Below are 13,302 nucleotides of genomic sequence, written 5' to 3'. Positions count from 1 at the left end.
CTCCTCTGCTCCCCTTGGTTTATCCCTTCTGACTTTCTCAGTAGGGTTAGATAGAGTTTTTTATCCCAATGGATAATAAAGCTACTCTTCCCTCTCCAGGTTGATTACACTAAGAGTAAGGTTTGATTATTACCTCTTAATGCTCTCTTCCTCTCCTTCTTCTAATAGTATTTGTCCCCTCTCCCTCCCATGCCCTCTTTGTGTGTAATAGAATATTCTATTTTCTTATTCACTCAAGTTTCTCTTGGTGTCCCCTGCTATTTACCCCCTCTTTCCCATCCCCCATGCCATCTTAGATTATTTAGTGTTCCACCCTCACCCTGTGAATTATTCTTCTGATTACTATAATAGTGAATATTATAATAGTGAATAGAGTTCACTACAGAGAATTATACATAACATTTCTCTACATAGGAATACAGATAATTAGATCTCACTGAGGCCCTTAAAAAGGCAAATTTAAAAATTACAAGTTTTCTTTCTTTTCCCTCTGTAACTTATTTACCTTTTCAGGTTTCTCTCGATTTTTGTGGTTCGATATCAAACTTTCCATTCAGCCCTGGTCTTTTCTGTGCAAATACCTGGAATTCTTCAATTTTGTTGAATGCCCATACTTTCCCTTGGAAATATATAGTCAATTTTGATGGGTAGTTGATCCGTGGTTGCAGGCCCAGCTCTCTTGCCTTCCTGAATATTGTATTCCAAGCCTTACGGTCTTTTTAAATTCGTCCACTCTCTGCTCCGGTGCTCAGATTTCGCTTGCGTTCTTTGGCTTATTGGGGTCCTAAATCTTGCTGCTCTCAGGAACAGGCCCTGGAGCTGCCAATGACTCGATGGGTGCCCCAAACTTGCTCTATTTCTTTTTAGCTGGCTTCAGAGCTCTAGATCTTGTGTGTGGAGGGGGTGGGGGTGGGGCGGTTGCTCAGCCCGCGATTTAGTGAGAGCCCTTTATAGCCTGGAAATGTCTCCATTCCACGTACCTTCCACGCTGTGCCCTGTTGTGGGGTTCCTCCGTTCGTCTGGACTTGTTTTTATGTCCCCTTGAGGAGTTTTGTGTGTTTCAGTCAGGAGAGGTTAAGAGCTGCTTCTTACTCTGCCGCCATCTTAACCCGGAACCCTTTTCTAGTTTTCTTAAGATCAATACAATAATTATTATGTCTGCCAAAGTCTACATTCTTCTTTTTCATAGTTATATCAAGGATCCCAACAATGAGATAATGGAAAATGTTCAAAAGACAGAGATGATAATGTAATATTAGGACTCAATACTTAAAGAAATAAGACTATGAACATACAAATCCATAGATATTTCATTTTGTTGGCTTTTATTGATTAAAAAACACACCTTCAGTAAACATTCCTTTTTGGAGTAAATGTTACCTAATTTTTGATATCTCAAAAAATGATACCTAAGTAATTAAAAATTTGTTTTCATTCTGGCATGAATTTCTTCTTTATATTTTTATTATATCCACCTACATACTTTAATTTCAACTTTTTGAAGTGACATTGTCTTTCTTTTTTCATAACAATATATATGGTGAAGATTAGAGTTAAAATTGCATTATTCCTGTCTTGTTGCTATTGATAAGAGGCCACCAAAGGAATGCCTATTTTATGTTTTATTGTGTTCTTTCGTTTTATTATCTACAAATACTTTCAAGAAGATATGAATATTGAACAGAGGAGTTACATTAAGTATGTCCTTACCTTAATCACTTGTTTTGCCTCAACCGTATTTTACTGTTGCTTTGTAGTTTATATGAATTATCATCTGCATTCATCCTTCATTGAAAGGTTGGCAGATGAATTTGTATCACCAATAGCTATTGTCTTATCTGCCACAAGTGTCCACTTTGTAGGTAGATTGAGAATTTCAAAAAAATCTAAAATGCTTTTTGAACTTGCTTATTTTCCTCTGAATTTGGTAAATAAGACATAATTAAAGCATATAATTTCAGCGATGAGGAATGTGAAGGCTAGAGAACATTTAAGATTCCTCAGTTGATGCAGGTAGACAAGGATTTAACTCAGATTATTTCACTGACATATATGTGATATATTCATCAAAATTCCATAACTAGTGGTAATAAATGTTTCTAAGTTCATGCTTTGTTTTATTTTATTTTTCGTTCATTGTTTATTTTTAAGTAAACATTTTGTTTAAATAGGTTGAATTTAAAGTGTTACAATCACATATCATACTTTTTCATCTTTATTCTTTCATCTAATTTGATATTGATTTTGACTTTCTTTCACTAGGCAATCATTTGAATGAATAGACAACTGATTCTGAAATGACAGCAACTTAGCACTTCATGTCCAATACGATATAAAAAATTTATTTTTTTTTGTTCTTTGACATTTTCTCAGTCTCCTTTAGAAGAATGGATTCATGGCATGTGGATGTGTATTTTATAAAGTAATGAATTATTTATTTTCACAATAACAAATTATATTTGCCTTCATAATTATTCCTCCTCATATATGACATTGTATTGATTTATATATTTTAAGCATTGTTCCATTATCTTTACTATTGTTAATTTTTTTAATTCTTATCAGATACATTTAACTTTTTTGTGGCATGGTCCTCTTTGCTGATCTGACAAAAGCTTCCTGTCTCTCATGATTCCTATCCATAAATGTCTCTGTGATGAGGAAGAGATGGTAGGACATAATGCCCACAGCTTTTTAAAAGATATTTTTTAATTTAAATCTACTAAAAACATTTACAATTGAGATAATTAAGTGTACCATTACATGAGATATATTTGGGAAATTATTGAAGCTTACTCCAGCAGTTCTTTTATTTACTTCTGTAAGTATAATGTTTGCTGGCTAATTCATTTATTTATAACCTCATTATGTTTTCTGGCTTTGCCTATAGCAAAATTACAATATGAATAAGTTACTCTCTACTAATAATCTGTATTGATTATTGAAGTGAGTGCATATTAAGCATATTTACCCTTATTTAAATTTTGAAAGATAATCTAAGAAATATGATGTTTTCCTTTCTTCCTTCCTTTTTTTCCTTTTACCCCTTACTACCTTAATAGAAAAATTATAAAAAAAAGAAAGATATCTCAGAGGATTAGTCATTTCCCCCCCCTATGTTTCATGGGTTGCCATGGGAAAAAAATCATCAGAGGATAAGCTTCAGATAATAAATCTTTTTGTCTCTACTCAAATAGACAACTCCTCTTCTTTGGTACCAGGTAATGTGTCACTGGATCTATACTGAAAACATTTACTTCTAATAATAATGATGATGATAATGATAGCCTTTTCAAAGTCAAATTATTCATTCATATGTTTGGGGGAGCAGAAGGAGAAGCAAAAGTGGCAAAGTAAAGAAACACCAGTCAAGATGATGTATACATTTAGGACTTTCTCATGTTTGCCTGAGATTGCTACAGTAGTAAAGACCCAGCAGGGACTCTGGAATGTCATCTAATTAGGTGCTGTCATTACAACTGCATGAGTTAGCACCTTAACAAATATGAAGTAACTGTTATTATTACTTTAGAAATTAGAAAGTTGAGTAGAACATTTTCATTTGTCTACTCAATAATCACCTTGATGCATAGGATAGCACAGTGAGTGAAATTTCTTCAAGATTTTTTTATAGCAAAAGTAGATCAGCTATGTTGGGATAAGCCCTAAATATTTTTTTAATCGCCTTAGACACTATGTATTTTTGTATAAGTGGTGCTAAATATTAAAGTCAGTAAAACAGTAAGACCAGTGTATGCAATGAAGACACATAATTTTATCATTTTTTCAATAATACATCAAAAAATTGCTAACATATATAATTAGTTCTAGGTAATAAATGGAAAGAGGTAGGGCCAGATAATGTCTATAATTAATGACTTGAATTCTTTTTAGTGAATCATAAGTAACTAATAGATAAATAAATAGTTCCTCATACATGACTAGCAACTTTATCAATTTCTATGCTGAGGCAATCTATTCCCATTTTTAAACAAAAGTCATCATATATGTGTTTACATAAACATATAATTTAAATATATAATTTCTACATATTTAGTTTACATCTATTATTGCTTTATATATATATATATATATAACAATAATAGCAATAAATTCAAATCTAGAAAAACAATGCATTGCATGATTATTGGGTTCTTACAAACATTCACAACTTGTATAAAAATATGAACTTTTTTATAGGAAACAATGATTTTGACTAAACGTGCCAGAAAATCCTAAAATTTAAGAGTATTAGTTAATTATTAATTACTGAATATTTTATTTGAAAATGTCACAATATTTTGCCACCTTCCTCGATTATTTCAAACTCTTTGATTCAATTCCATACCCATGACTTATTAATATAAAAATAAAATAAATCTAACTTTACTGAGAATAATACCGTATTTTTTCCAAAATGAAAACTATTATTCATTTAAAGTATACCACTACAAATGATGTCAAGAATAATTCATACAAAATTTTTACAGGGAAATAATAAGTTAAGCTCATTGCAGTTCTTCTAAAATTTTAGCACATTTGTCAATCACTCCTAGAAATAATTATATATGATTTAAATACTGAAGAGAAATTTTAATTAAAGGATCTCGATAATTAAGTGATATGTGTAGATGTCATCAAAATTAATAGCTCTATTCTAAAAGAAGGATTTTATGTCAAGGAATCTTTCTGCATTGATATAAAAATGTTATTTGAATTCTGTATATATTATCTTAATATATGCCAAAGAAAGCAAGAAAATGAAATCTTTGAATTTGAGACTATGTCACATTGTGTCAATGGATGAAGTGATGCCTTTAAATTTACTTCATCTCCTCTAAGCTAGACAATGAGTACAAAGACACAAGGAGAAAGATGTCATTATAATAAGGAGATAGGGAAAGATGGTAATAAGGGGGTCACCAGGGCCTAGGAGCCAGTAATTAAATTAGCTGGAGATTGGAGTTGATGTTATCAGAGCGGAGCAGCCTCTGCTGGGCTGCCCAGTGAAACTCCACAGCTAGCTGCAGGCTCCTTTAAGATGTTGGTTTGGTGACCCTGCCTGCTGAGGTAACTGACTCTCTACTGAGTGAGAGCAGAGCCCAGCAGGAAACCTTGGTTCAATTTCCTCCTAACAATGGAAGGTTAGCTTTCACTTCCATGGTAACCCCTGCTTCTCAAAATTCTGTCCTCCCCTTATATCTCCTTAGCCTTGAAGGTGTCAAAATAATCACAGGAACTCACAGATTAAGGCTAAGGGATTTATATGAACTGGAAAGGGAAAACTAAGGTAAGAGGGCTTAGGTTTGCTAAGCTGTTGCTAGGGGCAACTGGCAGGTGCTGGCAAAGGACCCAAAGGGTCTTGACAGACTGAAGGCAACCAGCCCCCAGCCAGAGATAACTAGAGTCTTGTTTGGTGTTATTTGATCAGCTAGGTACACCGATGATGTTGTTGTGTTGTTCTAGATATGGCCCTAACCACTAGGCTACACTATCTAAGATCCTACCCATGATCCACATCCCTTCCACCCTTCCTGATCAGGGGCCCCAGGGGGAAAGGTTAGGAACAGCAAGTTGTCTGGGTGAGGTCAGGGGTTGGGTTTGCAGGGCCTTATATAGTCACAGCCCAACTACTGCTTAGCACCTGCCCCCTAGGGCATGCCATCGGCAAGATTCCATTTTGATAACTGACGGGATTGCCTAGGGTAATGTTGCAATGCAAGAAACCCTGCATTATATCATTAATGTGTTGGTAAATTATATTTAATAATATTTTATTTCCCTAATTACTTGTAAAAACAATTAACATTATTTTCAGTTTCAAATTCTCTCCCTTTCCCCCTCCTGCCCTTCTGTGCTCTCTGAGAAGGCAAGAAATCTTACATAGATTTCACATGTGTAATCATGCAAAACTTCTTTCCATATTAGACATTCTATGAGATTTCAGTCTGCCTTCAGATTCCATCATTTCATTCTTTAAGACTTCTGTCTGGGAAGAGAAGAAAAAATTTACATAGCAATAGCTACCAATACCCAAGAACTACAATCTACAACTACCAAAAAAAAAATAAGAAAAAGTCTCTGACTATGGATAACTTTTATGGAGGGAAAAAAAAAGCAGACTACAGAGGAGACAGCAGAGGGCAAAAAAGAAGCAAACATATCTAGATTTTTTCCTGCAAAATGGAAATTAGTCACAAGCTCTTGAGGAACTCAAATTTGAGTTCAAGAAACAAGAAAAAAAAGATAGAAGAAACTTGGCTAGAAAATGGGAAATAGTTCAAAAGGAAAATAACACTTTAAAAGACAGAATCTTACACTTCAAAAAAGAAGCCCTGAAATGATAAGAAATGATGAGCAAATTGGAGGTTGGAAGCCATGAAAAGTAGGATATACCAAACTGAAAAGGAAAATCAAAAGATCATAGCTAAAAACAAATTTTTAAAGACTAGAATTGGGCAAATAGAGGCTAATGATCTCACAAAACAGCAAGAATTAATAAAGCAAATCAAAATAATGACAAAATAAAAGGAAACAGGAGATATATCATTGAGAAGACAACTAACCTGGAAAAGAAGTCAAGGAGAGACTATTTGAGAATCATAGGTCAACGTAAAAACTTATTTTAAAAAAAGCCTTGACAAGATATTAGAAGAAATTATCCAAGAAAACTGCCCTCGTATTTTTTAACAAGATGGCAAAATAGACATTGAAAGAGTTCATAGATATCCAACTACATTAAATCCTCAAAATACAACCCCCAGGAATTGGATTGCCAAATTCAGTAGCTTCCAAGCTAAGGAGAAAATATTGCAAGAAGCAAAAAAAGATAATTCAGATATCAAGTATCACCTATCAAGATTACACAGGATCTGAAAGCCTCCACACTAAAGAACCACAAGGCTTGGAATATGATATTCAGAAAGGCAAGAGAATTGGGTATACAACCAAGGATCACCTACACATTAAAACTGACTACATACTTCCAGGGGAAAGGATGGGCATTTTAAAAAATAGAAGATTTCCAAGTATTTATAAAGAAAATACCAGAACTAAATGAAAAATTTGAAGCCCAAATATAAATGTAAAAGAAATTTGAAAAGGTAAACAAGAAAGAGGGGAAAATATTAATGGTCAAATTGTTTATAGTCCTATGTGGATAAATGATATTTGTAACTCTCAAAAACTGTACTGGCTATCATAGTAGAAGAATTGTTCATAGGTAGATATTGAGGTACTAAGTGGTCTAAGATGTTATTTTTTTAAATGGGGAAATAGAAAATGGCACCAAGAGAAACTTGAAGGAAAAAGGAAAATACAATAAATTATACCTCAAAAACAGGTGCATGGGAGAGGGTTGGGGAGATTATTATTATAAGAAGAAAGAGGAAGAGAGAGTTTATAGATAACACTTAAACCTTATTCTCAGTGGAATAAATACTTAGAGGGAAGAGCATATAGATCTACTTGAGTATTGATTTCTATCTTACCCTATATGGAATTTGAGAGGGAAAAACCAAGAGGGGAAGTGGGGTGGGGAGTATCTAAAGGGAGGGAAAGAAAGGGGAGAGGGAATTTAATAGACCCTAAAGAATAATAAGAGGGGAATAAGAAGGTAGGGGGTGGGAAGGGAAGTAATATAAGGGTGGAGATTAAGGGGACTGATTAAAAGCAAAACACTGGTATAGAAGGCAATAGTGAAAGAAGGAAGGGCAGGTCTAGGAGAGAAAATCAAAATGATAGGGAATACACAGGTGGTAATCATAACTCTGAATGTGAATGGGATGAACTCACCCATAAAACAGAGGCAAATAGCAGAGTGGATTAGAAATCAAAATCCTACAGTATGTTGTCTACAAGAAACACACATGAGGCAGGTAAGCACACACAGTAAAGATAAAAGGCAATAGCAAAATCTATTGGGTATCAACTGAGAAAAAGAAGACAGGAGTAGCAATCATGATATCTGACAAAGCAAAAGTAAAAATCCAGGCTTCTTGATTCTAAGTTCAATGTTCTTTTCACTAAACATCACAGTGTAGCAATAATTAATTCAGGATGACAATACTTTCCTTAACAAAACTGAGGCAACTGAAGTTTATTAAGGATTATTCCCTTGGAGTTCAAGATGCTACGATGCTGGAAAGATTAAAAAATATACCTGTTCATATACCGTTTCACTCATATATAATAGAACACTCTCTATAGGGAAAGTTTCCAATACCAGACAAAGTTCCTCAAAAATTAAATATAAAATCCTCAATTGGGCATTCAAAGTCCTTCACAATTTACCTCTTGTCCCTCATTTTCAGTCACCATCCACCAATAAAGTACTCTTAATTGAAGTGACAGGAACCTCTTCGTGGTTCCTCAAGTAAGATTCTTCATTTCTATACTCTGAGCATTTTCATTGATTATTCTTCATACCTTGAATGTCCTACTTCCTTTCTTTACTTTATGGCTTTCTTCAAGTCCATGTAAAATCTCATTCTACAAGAAGCTTTCCCTCTTCTAATTATTTCCTATCTGTTATGGTGGTTAAGATCCTGTTCTTTATTAATACAGTGGAGCACTGATATTCAACCAAGTTGTGTAGGCCAGAGGATTATTTTCAACAACTGCCTGACAAACGCTCCACTGAAAGGGGATGGAATTCTGTGAGAGGCTAAAGGCCCTAGTAACAGTCCCCTTAGGAATCACTTGGCCTTGATGAATTAGGAAGTTGATCTTGACTTTCTGGGACCTTAATAGCGTTTACAATCAAAGCACAAGCTTGATCTTGAAGTGATTGGATCAGCTAGGCTTGATTCAAAGATATGACTACATTAACAAAGAGATGTGGACTTTGTCCTCAACAAGGTAGGCTACCAGATAAATAAGTAAAGACTATCAAAGGCTTGTAGCTTTAACAGAGTTTATTGGATAAGTTGAATGAAAAGGAAATTGGGAGATGGGAGAGAGGGAAATAGGTGAACCCTATTGAGCTTTTAAACTATAAGTATAATAAATTAGGATGATATATAAATAGAGATTTGGCCTAGGTACTGAGTCCAGGGGACTTTGAGAGTCTCCCCTGGCTCTGAAGTTGTTATAGATTTTCAGAGATGTTGATGATGAAAAGTTGATGTGTATTCTTGTTAGATGATTAAGGCTCAGCTGCCTTATCAATAATGAAATAATTGGTATATTTAGCAAAGTAGTCTGAACCCTGCCTGTCTGTACCAAACTACCCTCCTCCTGGGGCCCAGACAGTAGACAACCTCCTGCCTCCCTAACCAAGAGAAAAAAGAGCCCAGAAGCTCTTCAGATCTCAGTATTTATAGAGGATCTTCCAACCGAAACTTGGCATGTGCCACCTTCTGCCAGCTGTCTGGGTTCTTTGTTCCATGGTTGATAAATTGTTGTTTACAAATCCAAGATGACTGTAATCCTGTCAGGCATAACACTATTTATCTTTTTGTTTTTATATAATTATTTACATATTGTCTCCCCATTAAATTATGAGCACCTTAAGCATAGTAACTGTGTTTTACCTTTGTAATTCTACCACTAACTACATTTCCTTGAACATAATAGAATCTTAATAAATGCTTGTTGACTGATGCTAATGAATTTACGCATATTTTGTAATATTGAAATATGGGATTTATTATATTTATGTAATTTCTATTTTAAGTGCTTTATTTTTGTCATTTCACTTTAAGATAAAATTTAAATTAAATAATTGTAACATGTATGCCTCCAAAAAAAAAAACAAGCTAGATTTTTTAGCTATTGCTTTATTATGTAAAAGTGGTCTTTTTCAGCTAAAGAGGAAAAAATCACTTTTATACAATTATCCTTCTTCTCAAATATCAAAGTAAGGTTTTTTTTCAGTAGCTACCAGATTTTCTATAGAGGATGAAGTGTCTTAATAACTTGCAAGAAGTATACTCTCTCATGTCTTTTCAATAAAATCCTTTTTTCATGGAAATGCTGAGAATGTATGCAATAAATACATAGTATGTTTTGCGAAATTTAGAAGACTATGGTACTGATGCATCATCAAAGAAATGGAATCTAGATTTGAACTCTTCAGAAGCTGCTGAAATTATTTCTAGCACCAATATTGTGAATTATTTATCTATAAAAGAGTTTATTTTGAGTTAATCAACAAGCATTAATATTAAATAATGTATTTAAAGCTAAAATTAAACAATTCATATTCCACTTTTAATTTCACAAAGTGTTGCACATTTCTTATCTCATCAGATTCTCACAATTCTGTGACATAGATGCTATTATTATTCCCATTTTAAATATGAGGAGACTGAGCTTTATATGGGTTGTATAATCAGGGTCATATGGCCAGTAATTATTTAAGCAAGATTCAAACTTGTCTCCCTAATTCCAAGTTGAAAACTCTTTTCACTATGCCACTCATCTGAGTATGTGTTCCAGACTTCGTTAAGTATTGAGGATACAAAGACAAAGATTTAAATGAAGCATATACATTTATTTCATTAAAAGAAGATTTTCTTTTGTTTGAATCATTTTTGTTTGTTTAGCACCATTTATTAACTGATCTCAGCTGTTACTGCAGCTGTGTCAGCATAAACAAAGAACATAAAATATTCCTTCAATTCCTGTTGTTTGGGGAAAGAGTGTCTTCTAGGAAGCACAACAACAGAACAAGAGACTCTAATGATTCCAACTTTGACAGTGGTGCCATCCAGAAAAGGAAAGGGTCGTAACATATTCAATTTTTGTTTTTCAGAGGTTATAAGTAAGGCACCTATGGATACCCAGTCTGCCTGTCATTTTGATGCTGTCAATGTGTGTTTTATATTCCTTAATGGTATTGAGAATTAGATTTCATCCAAAATGTAGTGTCACTGGTGGTGTTCTGTATTAAAATGGAAATGGAAAGAGAAATCTGTCCTATAGATCTCCTTGCCCATTATGAAGTTTTCTACCAACATAATAAAGATAAGATTCTCATAGCCCTGGGAGGTTAAGCTCTAAGAGTGTTAAAAAGACATTTACTGTCTTTTATTTGAATCATCCCATATATGTTTGGTTCCCTCTTTGACATAATGGAAGTCTTTATAGATTATCAGGTTTCTAGGATCTACAATGTGGCTATAATACCTGCAGAAGTGCTCCCCATCAAAAAATAAAACATTTCCATATCATCTTGGCACAAAAACCACACTGATCATATCTGTATTTTTCCAAAAATTTTTTGAAATTTAGTTTATATTTGTTGCCCCAATGAGTACTGATGACATCGTATATTAAAGGCAATTACTTAATCATTCTGAGAAGAAAGGCATAAAAAAGAAGCTTACTAAGGAAAATGGGTAACTTTGTCCCCTAAGTGCTAAAATATCAAGGTTTTTTGATGATACGTGTATTCCCTAAAAAGACAGAAATAACAAAAATAATCACACTTTCCATAAAAATCTCTCCAGTAGCAGCCTCTTAGGATTCCATGATGTCAATTTCCCTGTTGTAGAATGGCATTCTGAAGTCTATGCCTCCACAGAACTTTATGTCCCAAGTTTTAAAAAGATGATTTAAGAGAATTGCTTTGTGCTTCTAGACCCAAGCACCAGAGTTACTTTGTAAAATGGATCATCATTTATAAATATAAATAAATGTGATAATATTTGTGTACCATAAAAGCTTTGTGCTATTTGATGAAATGTGCATTTTCATATTGAGAAGAGTAGTGATTGACTAGGAGTGTCTCAGAAATGTGAGGAAGGCATCATTACTTCTTCCTTCTGGATGAAAAAATTGAGTCACACTTTATTATGGATGTAGAAATACCCATTTATCACACAAAGTTACTAGAAATAGTTATATGTCTTCTAAAGGTAGATATCACATATTAAGTCACAAAATCATCTCAATTGCTTCTCAAATTGGAATTCAACATTCCTAAAGGAGGAATTTAGAGAAATTCAAAGACAAAGACAAAGGCGAAAAATATTGACTCTTGTTTTAGGGTATCCCTAAGGCTCTTTATCTGTGTGACATGGATCAAGTCACTTAATATCCAAGGACCTCAATTTGCTCAGCTGTAAAATGAGGAAACTGGACTAGATGACCTCTGATGTTTTTTCTAGCTCTATTTATATCATATTTCTTATGACAGGTGAGGAAAAGAATAATTTGCTGAATTAATCACATTGTAAAAATGAATGTCTTTGTGAATGCTTGACTTTGGCTTTCAATATACACTAAGCTCACAAAATTTAATATTTCAGATAAAAACAAAGATTAAAGATTTGTACATTTACAAAATTGTACAAAATTGTAGATTTAAGGACAAGATGTCTAGAAAAGCTATTAAGAATGGTAAAAAAAAAAAATCAAAGGTATTCCTGAGTTTCTACTAACAAGAATCTCAAGAACACAGATGAAAGTAAATTTATCTTTTCACATGAGCAATATTCCTGAACATTGTATCATGGTTAAACCACCAAATTAATATCTTTGAAAGATAATTCTGAGAAGATTAAATTGATACTGTACCATTTTCTTACTGATCCTATTTTTAAGAAATTGATTTTGCTCTATACCACTTTGTTTTCCTATAGCTGCTGAAGTCATGATTCTTTATCTTTGAAATTAGTTCAGAATTCAGCAAATTTGTATTGGGTTAAGATTAGAAATTCATTTTTCCAGCCTCAAAAAATATTGCTAATCTTGAGGATAGTGTAAGCAAGAGCCAGTTGGGCTCTCTATCTGTAGATACCAAATTATACTTCAAGGATGTCTACTTTGATGTGCAAAAATCTGGGCCATTATCTTGTATCTGGACTCCAACAATGAGCTCTTGGTAGTTTCATGGGAAAACAAGAGGTTCTGTGGCTCACACCAATTACCAAAATCCCAAACAATTGTGTCATTCCCTGCACCTCAGATCTGTAACTAATCATTTTGTATGATGCCATCTATCCTGTTCTCTTCTTTGTTCCATACTCTCCAAAAACTTATAAACTTATAAAAAGATGTAAGTCTGCTCAGGGTCTTTGGAATGAATAAAGGCAACTAATTTACAGATAATATGCCCATCCATGTTAATAAATGTTATCTTGCTCAGAAACCTGCCTCATTTAAGCTTTTTGTTAAAATAGTGTTATAACAATACAATAGAAATGTTTTCTCTGGAGAATCATAATTCCCTAGCATTATATTATTTTTGCTTAAAAATCATTTTATTTTTGAAGACTATGGTTAGGAGAGTAGCATTTTTGTCAGGGAAGGGTATCTTGTAACACCTAATTTATAATTTATAATAATTAATATAAT

The sequence above is a fragment of the Gracilinanus agilis genome, chromosome 5 (assembly GCF_016433145.1).
Source record: "Gracilinanus agilis isolate LMUSP501 chromosome 5, AgileGrace, whole genome shotgun sequence".
In the NCBI taxonomy this organism is placed as follows: Eukaryota; Metazoa; Chordata; class Mammalia; order Didelphimorphia; family Didelphidae; genus Gracilinanus; species Gracilinanus agilis.
Note: the sequence above shows the minus strand (reverse complement) of the source record.